Source organism: Gavialis gangeticus, unplaced genomic scaffold (assembly GCF_001723915.1).
Source record: "Gavialis gangeticus isolate Ggan-Ray unplaced genomic scaffold, GavGan_comp1, whole genome shotgun sequence".
Taxonomy (NCBI): Eukaryota; Metazoa; Chordata; order Crocodylia; family Gavialidae; genus Gavialis; species Gavialis gangeticus.
This window is the reverse complement of record NW_017729032.1, coordinates 204,225,628-204,243,328: the sequence shown is the minus strand read 5'-3', so window position 1 is coordinate 204,243,328 and position 17,701 is coordinate 204,225,628. Positions and strand designations below refer to the sequence as shown.

General features: G+C 41.8%; 1 long non-coding RNA gene across 1 annotated transcript in view; it reads left to right on the top strand.

Annotated features, from left to right (window-relative positions):
* LOC109303365 overlaps positions 1 to 13,743 on the top strand; it is a 15,182-nt gene extending 1,439 nt beyond the window's left edge. The window contains exons 2-3 of the long non-coding RNA XR_002099072.1: positions 1,503 to 1,505; positions 13,733 to 13,743. This is a non-coding gene — a long non-coding RNA (uncharacterized LOC109303365). The remainder of the gene's footprint in view (positions 1 to 1,502; positions 1,506 to 13,732) is intronic.
* Positions 13,744 to 17,701: the final 3,958 nt, after the last annotated feature.

Here is a 17,701-nt window from a genome sequence, read left to right as displayed (position 1 = left end):
ACCCCTCCCACCCCCTGTGCTCCTTCCTGCCCATGTCAGGGGGTCGGACTAGATGATCTGTCTAGGTCCCTTCCAACTCATTGATTCTATGATTCTAAGCATATCCCTAATAAATGAGCACACCCCAAAGTAATGGCCAAATCTGGTAACACCTTCTTCCCTAGAGCCTCATCCACAAACCACCAGTAATCCACAAAAATATAAACAGTAAGTCCATGGGCTATAACAACAACAACAAAAAAATAAGATTAAAGAAGGCCACATGCCAGCTTACATTTTTCCATGACTCTGTGCTTCTGCTTCCCACCATGTGTTATGCTCCTCCATGTGAAGTTACCCTTACTTTTCTGAGTGTCCTCAGAAGTTCCCCTCACAGCAGCTGGACAGGCAGACAAACCTCCTTGTGGAGCTCTTAAGCACAACCTTCAGGTGCTACCCTTCACTGCTACTAAGCCCAGGGTTTTTATAGTTCTGGCCTGCCCCATTCCAGTCACCTGACTAGCCAGCCAGGTTCAGCTTTTAACCCTTACCCTGCCAGCATGCTGTGCCCGGAAAGTTCTAGTCTTAAAGGGACTGGCCTGCTTTCTGGTAACAAAGCTAGGGTTCCCTGTTACACCTGCCCAGCAAGTTTAAAGTTACATGTGGGGCAGCCCCGTTCTGGGTTTCACTGTATGCAGTTTTCAATTTGCCAGAGTAACCCAAGCTCCACATGTGTTGGCAAGTAGAAGGGGTGCCACAGGAAGTGCAGCATTGAGGATGGGTCTCCAACACCAAGCTCCCTGTGCCCACAGTTTTACAACTGGGATCTGACAAATTTTATCCCAGATCCCAAAAATCACACATCTTGCCATGCACATTTGGCATCTGCCAGTGCCCTGGAGAACCATCTTTCTGCTCCCCAGGGTACAATCCAAGATCAGATCAGGCAACACTATAGTTACACTGATAGCTGCCTACTGTTTGAGATAGTTTGCAGTCATTGCATCTGAAAATGTGGCATTTCCCTGGTAGAGCACTATTCACAGGGACTGCTCCCTACAGGTCAGAACATTTTTATACAAGATAGGAATCTTCCATCTGGAAGACTAATTACTCAAAATATTTCCTTCTGGAGTTCCCAAAACAAGGAAGATCCAATAAAAGACCATGATACAGAAGCTCTTCAAATTTATACCAAAATGGAAACAGGCACTATTGGAATTTAACTCTCTCAGGATCCACCTGGCAACATTATCAGTGTGTTTTTCTTCAGTACAGTCACAATCCATCTTCTGCTACACTTTTAAAATACCTAAGAAGTTTTCTTCATTCTAGTCCTCTGGTCAGCTCTCAGGACTTGGTTTTCATCCCCCTTCAGCTAATGGAGTTTCTTTTTACACTATATCAGAATGCTCAGTTATACCATCAAGATATTTTTTTCTTACCATTACATCAGCCCAGAGAGTTAGCAAGCTCCAAGCCTTTTGATGGAATGTCTGGACACACTCCTCCACAGGGACAAGTTGGTGGACCACACTCAAAATTCATTCCTAATATGGTTTCAGAATTCCATTTTAACCAGTTTGTTACCCTACCATTCTTCTTCCCAACACAACTTTTATTAGGACAAAAGATGTACTCTGCACATCTCCATAGTCATGCTTTACTAACCCAACAAGGATAAACGTTTTAGGTCATCTTCCCATACAAATTAGAAAGAGTCCAGCGGATAGCAACAAAAATTATTTGAAGTTGAGGAAACATGACATATATGAAAAGGGCAGAAGAACTGAGAGGGGGTTTGAAAACAGTCTTCAAATACATGAAGACTGGTTATAAAGAGGAGGGTAACAGACTATTCCTTGTGGCTCCAGGAGAAAGGGCAAGAAGTAAGAACTGAAAATTTGGTTGGCTTGTAGGAAGAACTTTCCAACTATGGGGATGGTTAAACACTGGAACAGATTACCTAGAGAGACTGAAGAATCTCCATCTTTGAAAGTTTTTAAGAGTGCATTAGACAATATTTAGCTGGGGTAGTTTAGGAATTATCCTGCCTTGAGCTGAGGGTTGGACAGGATGACCTCTGGATTTCCCTTCAAGCCGTATGTTGCTATAATTCTATCTTTTTGGTCCTATCCAGCACATTAAAAAGTCAAACTAGTCCCAGATAATCACAAGTGAATCACACAGGGTGTGAACACACATATGTTTGGAACCATTTTAAAAGGGGAACATTTCAAAAGGGCAGCAGCTGTTATGTTCTAACTGTTAGATGTGAACAAGTTGGGAATGGAACAAATGTAGCAAAACTGCTCCAACTTGAACATGGGATGAAGACTGGTAAGGTAATGAACTAGTGAAGATGGAATTCTGAGAAACCAAAAGGGGAACTTTTTAAAAGGGCAGCACCTGTTATGTCTTGACTATTACAGACAGACAAGCTGGGAATGATACAAGTACAGGAAAACTGCTTCAACTTTAATACTGCTCCATCAAGTGTTAAACATGAACTGGTTTTGTTACATTTGTATTGATCCTGGCTTGTCCACGTGTAACAATTAGAGTATAACAGCTGCTGCCCTTTTGAAACACTCCCCTTACAAAACTGTTCCACATACAAGTGTGTCTTTACTCCATAGTTATTTCAGCATGCTATCAGCTGGTTAATAAACCTCTCACTCCAAACAGCAAAGCACACACCAGTACCAGGGCCCAGGCTGCATCGTCTGCTTGCTTCAGAAACATGCTTATCTCTAAGACCTACTAGAAAGCAATGTGGAGCAATATATTGAACTTTGTTAGACTTCATGCACTAGACATGGCAATTAGGTCAGATGCCAAGTTTGGGTGGCCAGTACATCAGTCTCTGATTAAAACCACTGAAATTTGTTTCTCTTGTAAGGAGGTGCTTACTAGTCACCTATAGTGGCATATACACTGATGCAAACTTGAAGAACAAAGTTTGGATTTTTCCATAGAAATTTTGGTTCTCCAAAATGAGTTAGTGTGGATCCCATGGTATGCCCTTCAGCTCTTCTCTTCAGAGTCATGGGCTTTGAATTGCAGGGGATCTTGAGAAGAATCAAAGCCACCTCACTCTTTATGCCCTCATGTGGAACCACAACAAGGCACAGAATACAGGTATGGCTCTGATGGACAATTTTTTTTTAAGAGCAATCCAGTCTTGAACACATCATAAGATTGACAGTGACTACTGTATAATCTCTCAAGGAATTAGTTACTGCAAGGTAAGCAACTCTTCATATTGTGGTTCTCCAAGAAAAAATGTGGGACAAGATGACTATAGTAATCTTTAAAATATGGCATTTATGTGTCATAGAAAACAGCAAGGTAAAAGAGACCTTGGTAACAGAACACAAATTTGATTCTTTCTAAACTGAAGAGCTAATATAGTGTCAAGATAAAACTTGTCCCTCAATAAGGAAACAAAAATAAATAATTTTATACTTTGCTCTGGAAAAATGTAAATCTGGCACTTGTTCCTGGCCAGCCCTGGGCTGCTCAGGGAAATCCTAGCACAGCCTGGAGCTGGCTAGGACCTGCCCCAGAAGTGGGGCAGTTACCAACCAGCCCATGGCTGTGTAGGGAAGCAGGGAGCTCCTGTTTCCTGGCACTACTCGGCTCCCAGCTCCTGTGGGGAGCCAGGAGATGAGCAGTGTCAGGATGGCGTAGGGCAGAGAGCTACCCTGTCCTGGTGCTGCTTGACTCCCAGCTCCTAGGGGGAGCCAGGAGCTGAGTAGTGCCAGGACTGGGGGAATTCCTTGTCCCCTGTGGTCCCCTAGTGTTGGGGCTGACCTGGAGCAAATTTGCTCCCTGTCGGTATCTATACATGCACTACTGTGCAGTAAACTAATTACTGTGCAGTAAATGTGCATACGTGTAGAAGGTGAAGCTTTACTGCACAGTTGATTAGTCTACTGTGCAGTAGAGCATCTTGTGTACATACACCCACTGATAACTTTATTGTGGGTTTAACTTCTATTCCAGTTCAATCACATGCCACATTTCTTCATGTCTCCACAACCCCCACTTTTGGAGACCTGATAAAAAAGATTTTTCTTTCCCTCAACCTCAAAACATTTAATAATCATAAGTCTGAAATGATTTCATGGTGGGCGCATCAACACCAGATGATTACTGCATTAACACTTATAGCATTAACCTAATAATACTGTGGAGTAGAGTGTCACGGCAAAAACCGTGCTAATAGCCTGCTACACAGTGATATTAGGCTAATGCGCAGTAAGTGTCACTAAATAACGATGCACTGGTGCTACTGTGCAGTAAATCTAAGTGCTGCACATTTAGTAAATACTTTATTAAGGAAGTAGTAAACTAAATGGGCAGTGTCTAAGGTGCATTAATGAACATGTAGACGTGCCCAGTATAGTCAATGACTTTTCTTTCTGTATTACAGCAATGGATTGTCAATACTATTATATTTGATGCCCCAAAAAGAATGTGATTGGAACACACTTTTTTTTTCCTTAGTGTGATTTGTTATATAGAAGAGTAGAAAAATGGTTTGTATAGCTTCAGAATGTTGCTTGTATTTCTGAAAAAGCAGTAAGTACAATTAACTATACAATTTTCTATATCTATTCACAGAATGACTACTAGATGTATATGAGTGCGCAGTGTAAATACATAAAACTGGGCAAGAGATTAATTGCAAAAAGATTCTCTTGATTTTCTTGTCAATATACAGTAATAATTGGTTTGGTATCTATCTTTTCTGGGCCACTGATGACTTAAGTCACTTTAAAATGAAGTTATGCTGACAGGTAAACTTTAATGCTTAAAATGAGAAAATCCCATGCTACTTCAAAAAAAAATAGTCTTCTTTAGGAACTTCATCTGGAACCAAAGTGATTTTTCTTCTTTCCAGAGCTCTTTAAAAGGGTTCAGACAATGTTACAACTGATTATAAGAAAGGAAATATTTGTAATAGATATGCAAAAGCATTCTATAAAAAACTGGACGATGTTTGTGAACACATCTACACATGCAGTTATTATGAAGCAATAAAATCCAGAATTTATTGCTCCTTGGCACACCATTTGAATGTGCACCTGGGACTGCAGCATATTGAGCTAGGTTGGAGCAGTCCTGGCTGACAGGGAGGCCCGGGGGCAGCCTGCCAACTTGGGGCTGCTCCACTGCAACTCACCGTGCTGCAGAGGGGCTGGCTGGGGCACAAGAGTACTTCAGTATGGGGCTAGGTAGCAAGCAGCCCTTCACTGAAGCACACTTGTGCCCCAGCCAGCCCCTTAAGGCCACTTACACGTGAGCACGGCTGTGCGACATGTAGTGCCACAGACATGTCTGCAATGCCACATACTGCACATTCAGCTGTTCTCCGAGCTGCAAGGGAACAGCATGGGGGTAGGGGGGTTGACCCCTGGATATCCAGGGGTAAAAAAAACCGAGATAAAAAATGCAGAGCAGCGCACACAGGGGCAGTGTGTGCTGCTCAAAGCCAGAACCTGGCCAGCTAGAGCCACAGTTTGGCTGCTGGCCAGGCTCTGAGTGGCAGGATTGCTGCTGCTGCAGCCCCAGGAAGCCCCCAAGACCCCAAGTAAGGCTACTGGGGCCAGCCCCAGCCTCTCCTACCCCACCCAGGGTAACCTGCCTTGCGCCAGGGCAACTAGTGATGGCACAAGGTGTGCTGCTCCTAGTTTTCCCTGGGGAACCAAATGTCCACACTCATGTGGATATGGCCTCAGGGTCTACATGCAGTGCTACAGAGTAAAAAAACTCCACAGCAGGATAGCACTTGTATTTACAAGTGCTATCCTGCTGCAGAGTTAATTAGTTTAGTCTAGCCTAATTGCCCTGCACTTGTAGATGCTGAGACATTTACTGCAGAGCCAATTAGTCAACTCCACAGTAAACTTCTGGTGTAGGCACATCCTGCATGAAGTAAACTAACCCTTGTTTATCAACATAATGAAAATTTAGACCATCTGTGAACGTTATATCTTTCTGCATCTTTTACAAGTGTCCTATATAGATCTGTTTATGATTTATAGATAGCAATTCATTTTTATCCCATTTAAAACATAGCTTCTATTTTTATTTAGTCTTACTATCTTAAATTGGCATTGTACTTAAATCTTTATGTATATATTTATTTCCTGAAATGTACTGAAGTAATAGAAGTAATAGTTTAAGTTATAAAAGTAATATATTGACACTGAGTTATCTAGATAAGTCATGTTATCTTAATTACCTTTGTAGTGAAAACTAGTCTTTTTCACCCAGAATTTTAGAAAACTTACCCAATGCTCTGCTAGGGAAAAGCAGTGCGGTGGGTCACTCCTCTTTATGTACAAAATTAATTTAGTGTTGATGAAAGATTCTAGGCAGATAGCATTGGGGAGTGGAATCTACTGGTTTTTCATTTATTCCATTCATATATTTATGAAATGTTATAAATGCAGAAAGAGAATTAACAGCATTATCCAAGGTACAATATTTTCTGTTGTTTTTACACATTTAAATTATATGGGGCTTTTTAAGTTCATACACTAGGAGTCCAGTTTAGCACTCTAGTGACAAATCTTTTCTTGGAAATTAGCTAGAAATGAATTACTATTTAAAAAAACATTTTCCATATGAACATGTTGTTATGTTTTCTATAGTTAGGTAACATGCATCTTCGTGAGCCTCTAAAACAACAACATCTGCAAGTAAAACTTCTTCTTCTTCTTCTTCTTCTTCTTCTTCAATTTTTAAAGGGGTTACATGAATTCAAGTTTTAGGATGGAATGGATAGATTTTTCCCTCTAGCTCCTCTGCTTTTTAAAATCTGTTAATTTATTAGTAGTGCAGTATTAAGGATGTTTTAATCATGTACAGAACTAGGCATATATAATCCTTCTAAAGGTTTTTCAGATGAATAATTCAGAAGCAGCCTTATATTGCTTTGCATTTTTTTCCCACTTTTTAAGGTAATGGCTGAAAATCTCTATCTTACATAAAGGTTGAGTGTTCTCCATCCATGCCTCAATGCAGTTCAAGACTCCCTTCGAGCAGTCAATAAGATGGAGCTTATTTCAAATGGAATAAAACATGATGCTTAGAATAGATGCTTAGATTTTCAGACTATTGCTGCAGGGCATGCAGCTTTTTTTCTGTTGTAATTAAAAGTAGTTAGAATGTCTCCTCCTATATTTTAGAAAGCTTTATTTCAGACATTTATCAAAATGGGGTGGCACACCATCAATTATGAAGCGTGGGAGTCTAAATGAATATGGATGGGGTCATGCCCAAAACGTGCTAGTTTGTACATTGTAGATGAATATCTAAAAGACGAAAGGAATAATTAAGAAATGACACAAATCCTATAAATGACTGAACCAACATCTGGTTATTTCTTTCACAAAGTTGCTAGTTTGAGGATATGGATTCTATTGTGGTGCTCAAGTAAGTCCACTCTGTTGCTCTGCCATTGACATTAGCGAGAATTGGATAAAACTGTAACAGAACTTAAATGGAAATTTGCCAGTGATGATTACTAGTAGGAACAGGAATCTTTTCTGCCAGTCATTTTTGGAGACTGACTTGGTCAATACAACCAAACTCTCTTATCACCTTTAACACGAATAAACAATTTTCTCTCTCTCATTGTTATCTCTGTGTCTTTGACAGCAAACCAGCCAAATTTCAGTTAAGAGCTGGAATTTAAAAGAGAAATTAAAGAGGAAAACTGGAGCTTGCTAGTTTGGGAACAATTCTATTGTTAATTTTTTTCCTTCTATGTTTTGAAGTCTGTAGGCATAGTTTGTATTTTATTTCAATGTTTATGGCATTTGTTTTTGCAAGTGTATAGAACTGTACTCAGTAATGCAAAAGCTAAACATGAGGATTATTTTCTTCTGGCAATTTCCCTCATCCAAAGGAGAAACCTACATTTTATCCCTTTGTGAGAAAAATTTCAACACAGAGCTTCCATGGAGCTGTGCACCCAAACTGAAAGCTGAAACTATGGCAGAAAATTTTGGGACATGGCTTCCCTAGAAATGAGAAGTATTTTCCAGAGTTCCCCAGCTATGACCTAATTGTTGCAGGAAGGACTTGCTTTACAAATCCTTTAAATGCTAAGGAGATGGTAGGGTAGGGTATTGGTTAAAGGTAAGCCTTCACTTCTAGATTACTTGGTCTGAATTTACTTCAGGACAGCATGAATAAAACGTGTGATTAGCTAATGGCCATTTGGAAATCTAATTAAATGAGCAAAAAGTGCCTATCTAATGATATGCTCCTACTACAGCCAAGTATTAAATGCAAGCCCCACTGACTTTGCCTGCTTAAAGAAAAGAATGTGCTTCAATGCTCTGCTGGATTAGGATGGTCATAGTGGATAAGTGTCCTCATCACAAAAATGACCAGGACAACTGCATCCTTGTCAGCAGCATAAGAAGGGACACTGACAATCTGAACGGGCTTGAAAACTAGAATGTTCTGCCCTTCCTAAAGATAATTTATGAAAGCATCCTGAAGGCACACTGGCAGTGTGGAGCAGTTTGCACTGATGCTGCTTAAATTGTATCTGTCCTGCTCATAAAGAGGAGAACCAGTACTAAACTTATTACAGAATTAAACATATTGCTGGCACCAATGGAAGCTTTCTGTTCTTTTTTAATAGTTGATTGTTCTTCAAGTTGTCTTTTTGTGCTGAAGAGAACTGTAATAAAAGTATAATGCAGGCATCCAGAGAGGAGTAGCTTACAGGATTACTTGCAAAGAATTGCCTTGTCTCATTAGAGGCTTGATCCTATGAGGTGCAGAATACCTCTAAGACAGGAGTGGGCAATTATTTTGGGCAGAGGACCGCTTACTGAGTTTCAGCAAGCCATCAAGGGCTGCATGACAGGCAGCCCAAGGCAGATTAATATTAATTTTCTAAATTTTTTAGAGGTCCCACAGGCCGGATAGAATAGCTCGGCGGGCTGCATCCAGCCGCCAGGCTGCATTTTGCCCACCCCCTGTCCTAAGAGGTAGCTGAATGCTTACTGGAGCCCATGTAGTCAGGAGAGGAGCAGAAAACTTGTAAGAATAGGCTTTTCTTGAATATTTCCTGTCATTCATGGGTTCTGATGCCTCAGCATAACATGAGACTAGGTTATTTCACAGCATATCTGGCTGCCTTTTACAACCAAAACCAGGATGTAGACAACAGTGATTTGAGTAACAGTCCAGGTCGAAAGTCAATAAAAATAACCTATGCTTAACCGCTCTTCAGTAGCTCAGATGAAGTGAGTTGGTGGTCTTAAATACAATTCTGGTATATAGTATTGTGTTCCCTACCATCTCTTGCTGTTTTTCCTTGTCCTTAACTCCTCCCCATCTTATTAAAGACTAGAATAATCCACATACTAGCCTTTAATAGATGTTTCATTGAAGCAGTGAGCCTTTAATTCTGATAGAAATTTACAAACTTCTCTTCCTACTGCTTCAATACCTACCATCCATCTACAGTAGCACTTTTATAGTTGGCTTACCAGAGAGTAGCTGTGGCACATGCCAAAAACATCAGGTACTAAGTACAATCAGGGCTCCCTGTACTTTGCTACTTCATGGTCATAAAATTTTAATTCCTGAAGAATTGTGTTCTACAATCTAAGCTTCCATTATGAAGAAAAAGTTTGCAAATGTTCCAACTGTTCCTCAATTATCATATTTACTTAAAAACAAGACAGGTTTTTCCCCTACAGTTAACAGGGAGGAGGGGGGAGGAAGCCCTTCATCATACATTCATATACAAGGAAACCTTATTAAATACATTGTTTATCATTAAATTTCTGCCAAAAGCAGTATGTGATCAGTAACGGAAACAAACTATGAAGCTGATGAAATGCAGCCAACACTAGACATGATTATAAAATTCACAGCCCATATTGGGCAAACATGCTGATGGGTACCTACCTCAAGCATAACCTATCTAGATAAGATATATGGTAGTGCCCATTGAGCTCAGTCCTTCCCAGCACCAAATCTTTTTCAAGTCATGGTGAACCACTACATTGCATACATTTTGACTTCTGCTTCACTCCCATAGCTGAGATACACCACTTCTTTCCCATTTCCAAATATTTCTGTTTCATTATCAACCTTAAACATCTGGCAAACATCACCAAATTGGGCCCAAAACAGTTCACCCAGAATTCCTCTGTCAGCCTCTCAGCCTGTAGTATATGATTACTGAGGGCCCACCCTCCATGAGGTGGAGTCGGACCAGGCTGCCCTATGCCTACGGTGACTATACGTCCCAGTTTGCCTGGGGCAATCCTGGATGTCATAGGCTGGTCCCAGCTGGTTGATGACAATTAAATGAGCATCCCAAAATTGCAGGGGTGCAGGGTGCAGTCTGGCAGGGAAGCAGAGTGGCATGGTGCACCAAACAGCTCTACCTCCCTGCTGGACAGTGCCTGCACCCCTGCCCACCAGTCTGCCACTGCCTGCAGTAGCGTTGCTAATTTGGAAGGGGGGGGGGAGTGTCCCAGATGTCCCGGATTTCCTTATGGTCACCCTACTTATGCCCATAGGTGACTGGAAGGGGGGGCACACACACCACCCTGAGATTGTAGGCACCAAAGTGCTCCGAAAAGGTGTGTTTATGGAGTACTTGTGCTAAAACTTGCAGCATTAAAAAAATAGGGTAAAATGCATCAATTCTGGGTGAACTAAGTCTATGGGTATTATATGCAAATTAAAACAGGTATGTTTATTTCAAGGTCAGTGTTTTCAGATTTGTTTCTTGCTTCTGTGTGCTCAGGGTGAGGCGGGTTTGACAGTAAGGAGAGGGAGAATGGACTGCAAGAGGATGATGTTGGGGGAGGCAGACAGCAAGGGGGCTACTTGACTCCCCAGATTTATTTTACCTGCTGTAGCAAACCTCCAATAATTAGATTCTATGTCTAGAAATTTATAACAAATATACAAATTTTCCATCTATAGAATCTAATTGTTGGGTGGTCATCTTATAATCAGGGTTGTCCTACATTTGAGTAAATACAATAAGTAGACAAAGGGATAACAGTATCCAGTGGCTACAGGTTAGAGTCAGCACAGTTCAAACTAAAAATGAGATACATTTTTAGCAGTTTATATAGTCAGCTATTGGAACAGCTTACAAACAAATGTGATCAATTATCCATCATTTGAATATTTAAAATCATAATTGAATTTATTTTTTAAAAGATATGCCCATAAACAAAAGACAGTTGGCTAGGTGGAGAAATCACTGAGTGGTAGCTATAGCCTCTGTTATGGGTGAGCACAGACCAGATGTTCATAACAATTCCCATCTTGCCTTACAGGGATGAATGTGTGTGTAATGTTGACCTCCCAAAGGTGTTCTGGGGACCAAGGAAAGTTCAAAGAAACTGTTCCACCCAGATCAAGTACTCAATAGAATAAGCTTTAGTAAATGTTAACAGCAGTGTTAATATTGAAATACAAATTGTATATGAATGATAAAACAACATAGGTGAGGCATCTCCAAACCACTGATTAAAATGATCAAATATTCATTAACAACAGAATTTTTTATATCTGAAATGGAGGGAGATCAACCTCAAATGTACTAAGTCCTAAAGTCTTAAAGGCCTCTAGAAGGTGGATAGCCAGCCTGTTATGGAACAGTACGTCTTACCCACGTTTGAAAAATAAGTTTCAAAGAAGTGTTGATCTTAGTTGTTCTGCAGATGGACCATTCAGCAAGTGGAGTTCTGTGCAGATTCCAAGGTGATGACCTAGCCTAAACTGCTAAATAAACCTAGAAAATATAGAAATGTGCTTAATAGATAATTTAATCTCTAATGTTGATGTGAACTCTGTCTAATGTGGTTATCAAGTCTTCTTTGCTTGTTGTCAAGCAGAAGTGCATATTTGTAATCACTGACATAAGGTGTGCCTGCCCTAAACCAGATCTAACTGGTATAAAACCACTCGAACTCTAAATGACCCTGAGCCAACTTCTCTCAACCTGGCTTTCTCTTGCCTTCTGAACTTTTCTCGCCTACAACATTTTCTCACCTGCTCATTTCCTTTATCTCTTACACAAATTCTGATAACCAGATGCAAACAAATGCTATAATATACCACCATTAAGTAGGGCCAACCGCAGCTTATAGTAACCTGTGCGGAGATGTCTGTCTGCGTCTCCGTACAGCTTGAAGCAGGAGCTGACAGATGTGAACAAACCTAGTCATCTCAATGACTTGTCATTTTCTAAATGTAAAAGTACAAAGATTGTCAGCTTTAACTATTTCATTGCTAGTATGTGAACAGCAGCTAACATGCTTCTTCCCAGGTGACAAAAGCTTCAACTGTCCCCTTCTCCAGCTACTTTATCCACCTGGCATTTCCAACACAAAACTCTGCAGCACACTGAAAATTAAATATTTAGGGTACTTATGAAATAATTTGTACTGAATAAAGAAAACCAGAGATGTTTTACCACCTGTATTATTCATTGGCACATTTAATTCAATAAAAGTTTCCCATCACGATTTTTCCGAAACAACTGGAGGCAGCTGCACTGGGGTCCTTGCGGTCTTTCAGTAAGGATGAGGTCAAGCTTGATTATAAGGAATACCTGAGGAGCCAGTGTACATGAAGATCACATGGCAACCATGCTGCCAGACTGGTGAAGACTTCCTGCCACAAGAGCTTATTTTTAAAAATAAGGTTCTTACAGGGGCCAGAGTCTTTAATAGTACACGAGCCCTGGGAATTACCTGAAACTAGACCTGTGCTCTATGTTAAATAGCAATTCTTGATTTGGTAGCCAGTTCATCAGGATTCAGTATTTAAATCGAAGGAGTTGGTAGAGTTGTTGCTATTTTATAATTAGCTCTGGCTTTTGTGTATGTTTGTTGTGGGGCAATTAATTTAGACATGCCCCCGGAGCAGACATTGTGCGACTGCAACTTAGATTATACCTTCAAGGGTACTGAAATGAGAGTTTCTCTAGGAAAATCCTATTTTTGCTTTGTCATTTTTGCCCCAGTCCCAACCCAGCAAATCGTGACTATATTGTATTTCAAGCACCTGCTGTGCTTATGGCAAACCACATACTGCAGTGCTGTGCTGGTTTGGGGTGAGAATGCTAAGCACCTTAAATGATCAACCCCAGGTTGAGAGTCTCCTCCCATTCTGAGTAGCAGCTCTTGCTCAGGATCAAAACTCCTTAGCTTTCATATGTTAGGGCATCAGCTCCTACTTAGAATAACCATATCTACTACATCCCTACACACAGCGTTTTTAATGGAACGGTCAGAGTGCAAATTTTGCACAGTTGAGGGGCAGGCAGTACTATTTAACAAACTTAGAAGATTCATCCACACTGGGTTTTTTTTTTCCTTTGAGGAAAGGTTGTTTATAGTACTTGGGTATAATCCCCAGTATTGTTTTTATGCCAGGAACACTGGTATCTAACAGCTCTTCCATATTGTATCATTATGCACAGAAGACTTCCAGCAGAAGACTGGTCTCCCCTTAGTAGTTCTTCATCAGAAGTGTAGTAGGGCAGCCCTGAGCCTGGGGCAGCTGCAATGCTCAGGGCAGCGCTAGCTGTGGTGAAGACAGTAGCTGCAGTGAGTTTAGCCACCATTGCAGCTGCAGCTATTTTTGAGCCTGCCCACAAAGGCAGGACACAAAACTGTTATGTTTCTGCCTTCAATTATAGTATCAAAAATTGCATAGAGATCACCCTATATAACAGGCCATTTCCTCTTAAACCCAGCTCTGAAGCACTTTCTTGGGGTCAATTCCCAGTTACAGAAACACATCAGATTAGGTGACAGTTCAGGCATGCACTTCAGTGTAGTCCACATATTCAAACTTATTTGGGACAGTAACAATCATGAAGCTAGAAACCAAAAATTCAGAGCTGGGAAAACAGAAAGTTCTCTTGTTAAATGAATTGGGATTTCCACCCTACACAAAAGATCAGGCAGCTATTTTAAGGAATCATAAATTTAGGGCTGGAAGGGACCTCCAGGGATTTTCTAGTCTAACCCCCTGCTCAAGGCAGGATCATCCATATCCAAACCCTCCCATACAAGTCCATGTCTGACCTATTTTTTAAACTATACAGTCAACCATGTTGCAAAATTTAGTAACCTATAGCCCAAAGACACAAAAAGCACCCTAACCTGCCACAGGTAAAGCAAGAGTCAGTGTCCCCCTGTTGCAACGATTCTTAAAACACACTCAAGAGACCCCAGAAAGAGTGTCATGCCTCTCACTACACAGGAAAGCAGAAACCCGCACAGTCAGTTCCAATCTGCCCATGGGGTAATGTTCTTCCTGATCCCAAATATGGTGATTGTGATCAGTCTGATGCTGAGCAGAGGGGCAAGATCCTCTAACCAGGAACATCCAGGTTTTAGTCCCAGCAGGAGCAATGAATCACATGACAGCAGGGGCATTCAACCTTTTAAGATAAGCGTACCCCTAGTGGCCGAACACAGAGGAGGGGGTGGCATGTAGCTGAACACAGAGTGGCAGTGGCTGCTGCCACAGGTAAGCTTCCCCCCTCCTGCATCAGGCCAACCAGGCGGTGCCTGTGCAGCCCACAGAGGGGCACCACTGCCCTCACCCTACTTTGGCCCTGCTCCTGGGAGGTGGCAGCACAGGGTGGTGGATGGCGGTGCTCCGTCCATGCCCACCTGTGCGTACCCCCTAGGGCCTTCCCATGTACCCCTGGGGCAACCCTTGCACTAGAGTAACTGTTCATAACAGCTGCCAGAAAACCTCATAACTGCCTCTTGCTCTTATCTAAATAATGGAGAGCACCATCATGATAATTTAACCAAAAAAACCTTGAACAATCAAGATCAATAGAAGATCAGAATGCTGGACTTTGTCATGAGGTTGTAAATCAATAATTTGGATAATTTATAGCAAGGCTCCTGGGACTTGAGGAAATCTTCTAAAGTACAAAGAGCTAGAATCAGTTGCATTTCTACTTCAGAGAGTCAAAAGTAGTTCCCTTTGAGCTCAGTGGAGGTGTGGTTGCTCACAGCAGGGCAGAGGTATCTCAAAGCTTTTAGATATTATTTGGGTCACTTATTTAGAGAGACTGGGTGTCTTTAGACATGCTTGGGGGGGCACTTTAATTAGCAAACCACATTAATTAAAAGCACCCAAGTGTCACATGTATCAGTGTCCCTGTGCTGAAAAAATGGTGGCAGAACACTTTGAAATTAAGCTCGTTCAATGAGCTTTAGTTCAAAGCACCCCACCAGCATTTTTCAGCTCAGAGACGCTGATTCACATGACGCTGGAGGCTGACAGAGCTCATTAATTGTCACACTCTAGCAGACTCGATTAACTGAGTCTGCTCTGACACACTGGATTTACGGCAGCCTCCCTGCACGTGTATCAGTGCCCACTGTGTTTGTTAAAGATGTTTTTAATGTTACCCCAACATATTTAGGAGTATATTATCTTGGTATTCATATGAAATCTTCAAATCATTAAACACCAAGAAAACAATATAATAAACAAAAAAAAAAAGTTTAATAATGTTATCCAGAGGACACCTGACAGAAAATTAAGCAAACATGTTTTTAATTAATCAGTTCACAAAAGCAATTCTCTGCTATATCAAAGCTAGTCAGGAGAGAGTTACAATTAAAGAAAAATTTAACTGTGAAGAAACATAGATGCTTCCAGGCTGTATTTCAATCCATCTCTGGTATAGACCAATTAATGTTCTTGTTGCATCTCTCCCTGACTTCTTTCAAGGAAAGCCAAGAACACAGGTGGCTTGGAAACATAAATATGGACCAAGTCATTATTTAAAAGCTTGACACCACATAAAATGTTGCTAAAACTTTCAATGCCCATACCAGGTACACCCTGGACACATTATACACATTTGTGTGTGCATCTTGCCCAGTAGTACTGGGCACACAAAGTAGCAAGAGTCCTTTCTTTTAGTGATAAGAAAAGATCAAACAAAATGGTCTTCAGCTTCCACTGGGCTAAGCCCTTTCCCATGGCTGCAGAGGACTGAGGGTTTCCTCCCACTTTCATGTGATGTCCAGCTTGAGACAGTTAAAAATGTACAGTTCCAGACAGGGCCACGAACCCCTGACACTCCAGCTTTCTTAAGCCAATACTTTAGAGCAAGCCAGTGCTAACCCTACTCTTTACAGAAATCAATGGGCACATCTACATGAGACATTTACTGCAGTTGCCTAATTAGCTCCATAGTAAATGTCTCAGTGTCTACACGTACAGTGCTATTAAGACATAGTAAATTAATAAACTGCACCATAGGTTAGACTTGTAAACAAAAGTACTATCCTATGACTGAGTTTTTTACTCCACAGCAATGCATGTGTAGATGCTGACAGGGCTGGTTGGGGCACGATGGTGCTTCAGTGTGGGGGCTGCATGCTGGCTAGTAAGGCTGTGCAAAATTTCACCCAGTGTTTCATTTCAAAGCTGCTTCAATCCGTTTTGAGCTCAAAACAGCGAAATCGAAATGAAACAAAAGCTTTTGAAACAGCTTCAAAACAAAACAAGGGCACTCAAAACATTTTGAAAGGTGCCCCCCATGCCAGGAAGATCAGTGCTGCCACTGGGCCCAGCCAGCAACACCAGCCTTGTGTCATCTGGCAAGCAGTTTGGGAGCTCTCCCACACCCCCAGGAGGGCTGCGGGGACTGTGCCGGACTGCTCCCGGGGGTGCAGGCCCCCGATCTCCCTGCTGGATCACAGGAGGCTGGTGCTGGCAGCTGGGGCCAGCGGCAGCACCAATCGTCTCGGCACTGGCTGCGGAATAGCCTATGGGTGAAACGTCAAAACAGTGAAACAGTTTTGACGAAATGAAATGGAACAGCGCTTTTAAAATTAAACGAAACTCAAAACGAAACACTGTTCTGTTGAAACATCAAAACGGAAGTTGAAGTGGAATGGTGCTGTTTTGCACAGCCCTACTGGCTAATCCTGCACCACATCACCCTTGTACCCCAGCCAGCCCCTCTACAGGGCGTTGAGCTGGGTACAGAGCAGCCCCAGGTTAGCAAGCTGACCCCCAGGACTCCTGACTAGCCAGGGCTGCTTCAACCCAGCTCAACATGCTGCAGTCCTGGACTCATGTTCAAACAGCATGCCTAGGAGCAATAAACAGCACAAATTGTGCTGGAGTTTATTGCTGCGCATTAATTGCACTTGTAGATGCACCCAATATTTAGCAAAATAATGCTTGATCTGTCAGGGGAGGACTTTCACTGGTCCTTGGCTCACAAGTAGTCCACTGGCTTACTTCCCTTTTATTCCAGGACTTCTTCCACAGCCTGTGCTGGAAATCTCTAAATAGTTGCAGTTTTCCTTCCCAGCTTTGGCTTTCTATCTCAAATACTACCTCTTTGTTTAATTTCCCCTGCCTTTCAGTGATTCCTCTGAACTGCTTTCCTGTTGCACTTTCAGCAGATGCAGAAAATATTATTTCCCACTGCATCTCTCCTTTCTAATGGAGCTAAGAACCAGATAGCCCTTCACACACAGACATCTCACACAGTCAAATGGGTCGCCAACTGGCTGGAGGGCCGCACCCAGAGGGTGGTAGTGGATGGGTCCTTCTCAACCTGGAAGGACGTGGGCAGTGGGGTTCCGCAGGGCTCGGTCCTCGGGCCTGCCCTGTTCAACATCTTCATCAGTGATTTGGACGAGGGGGT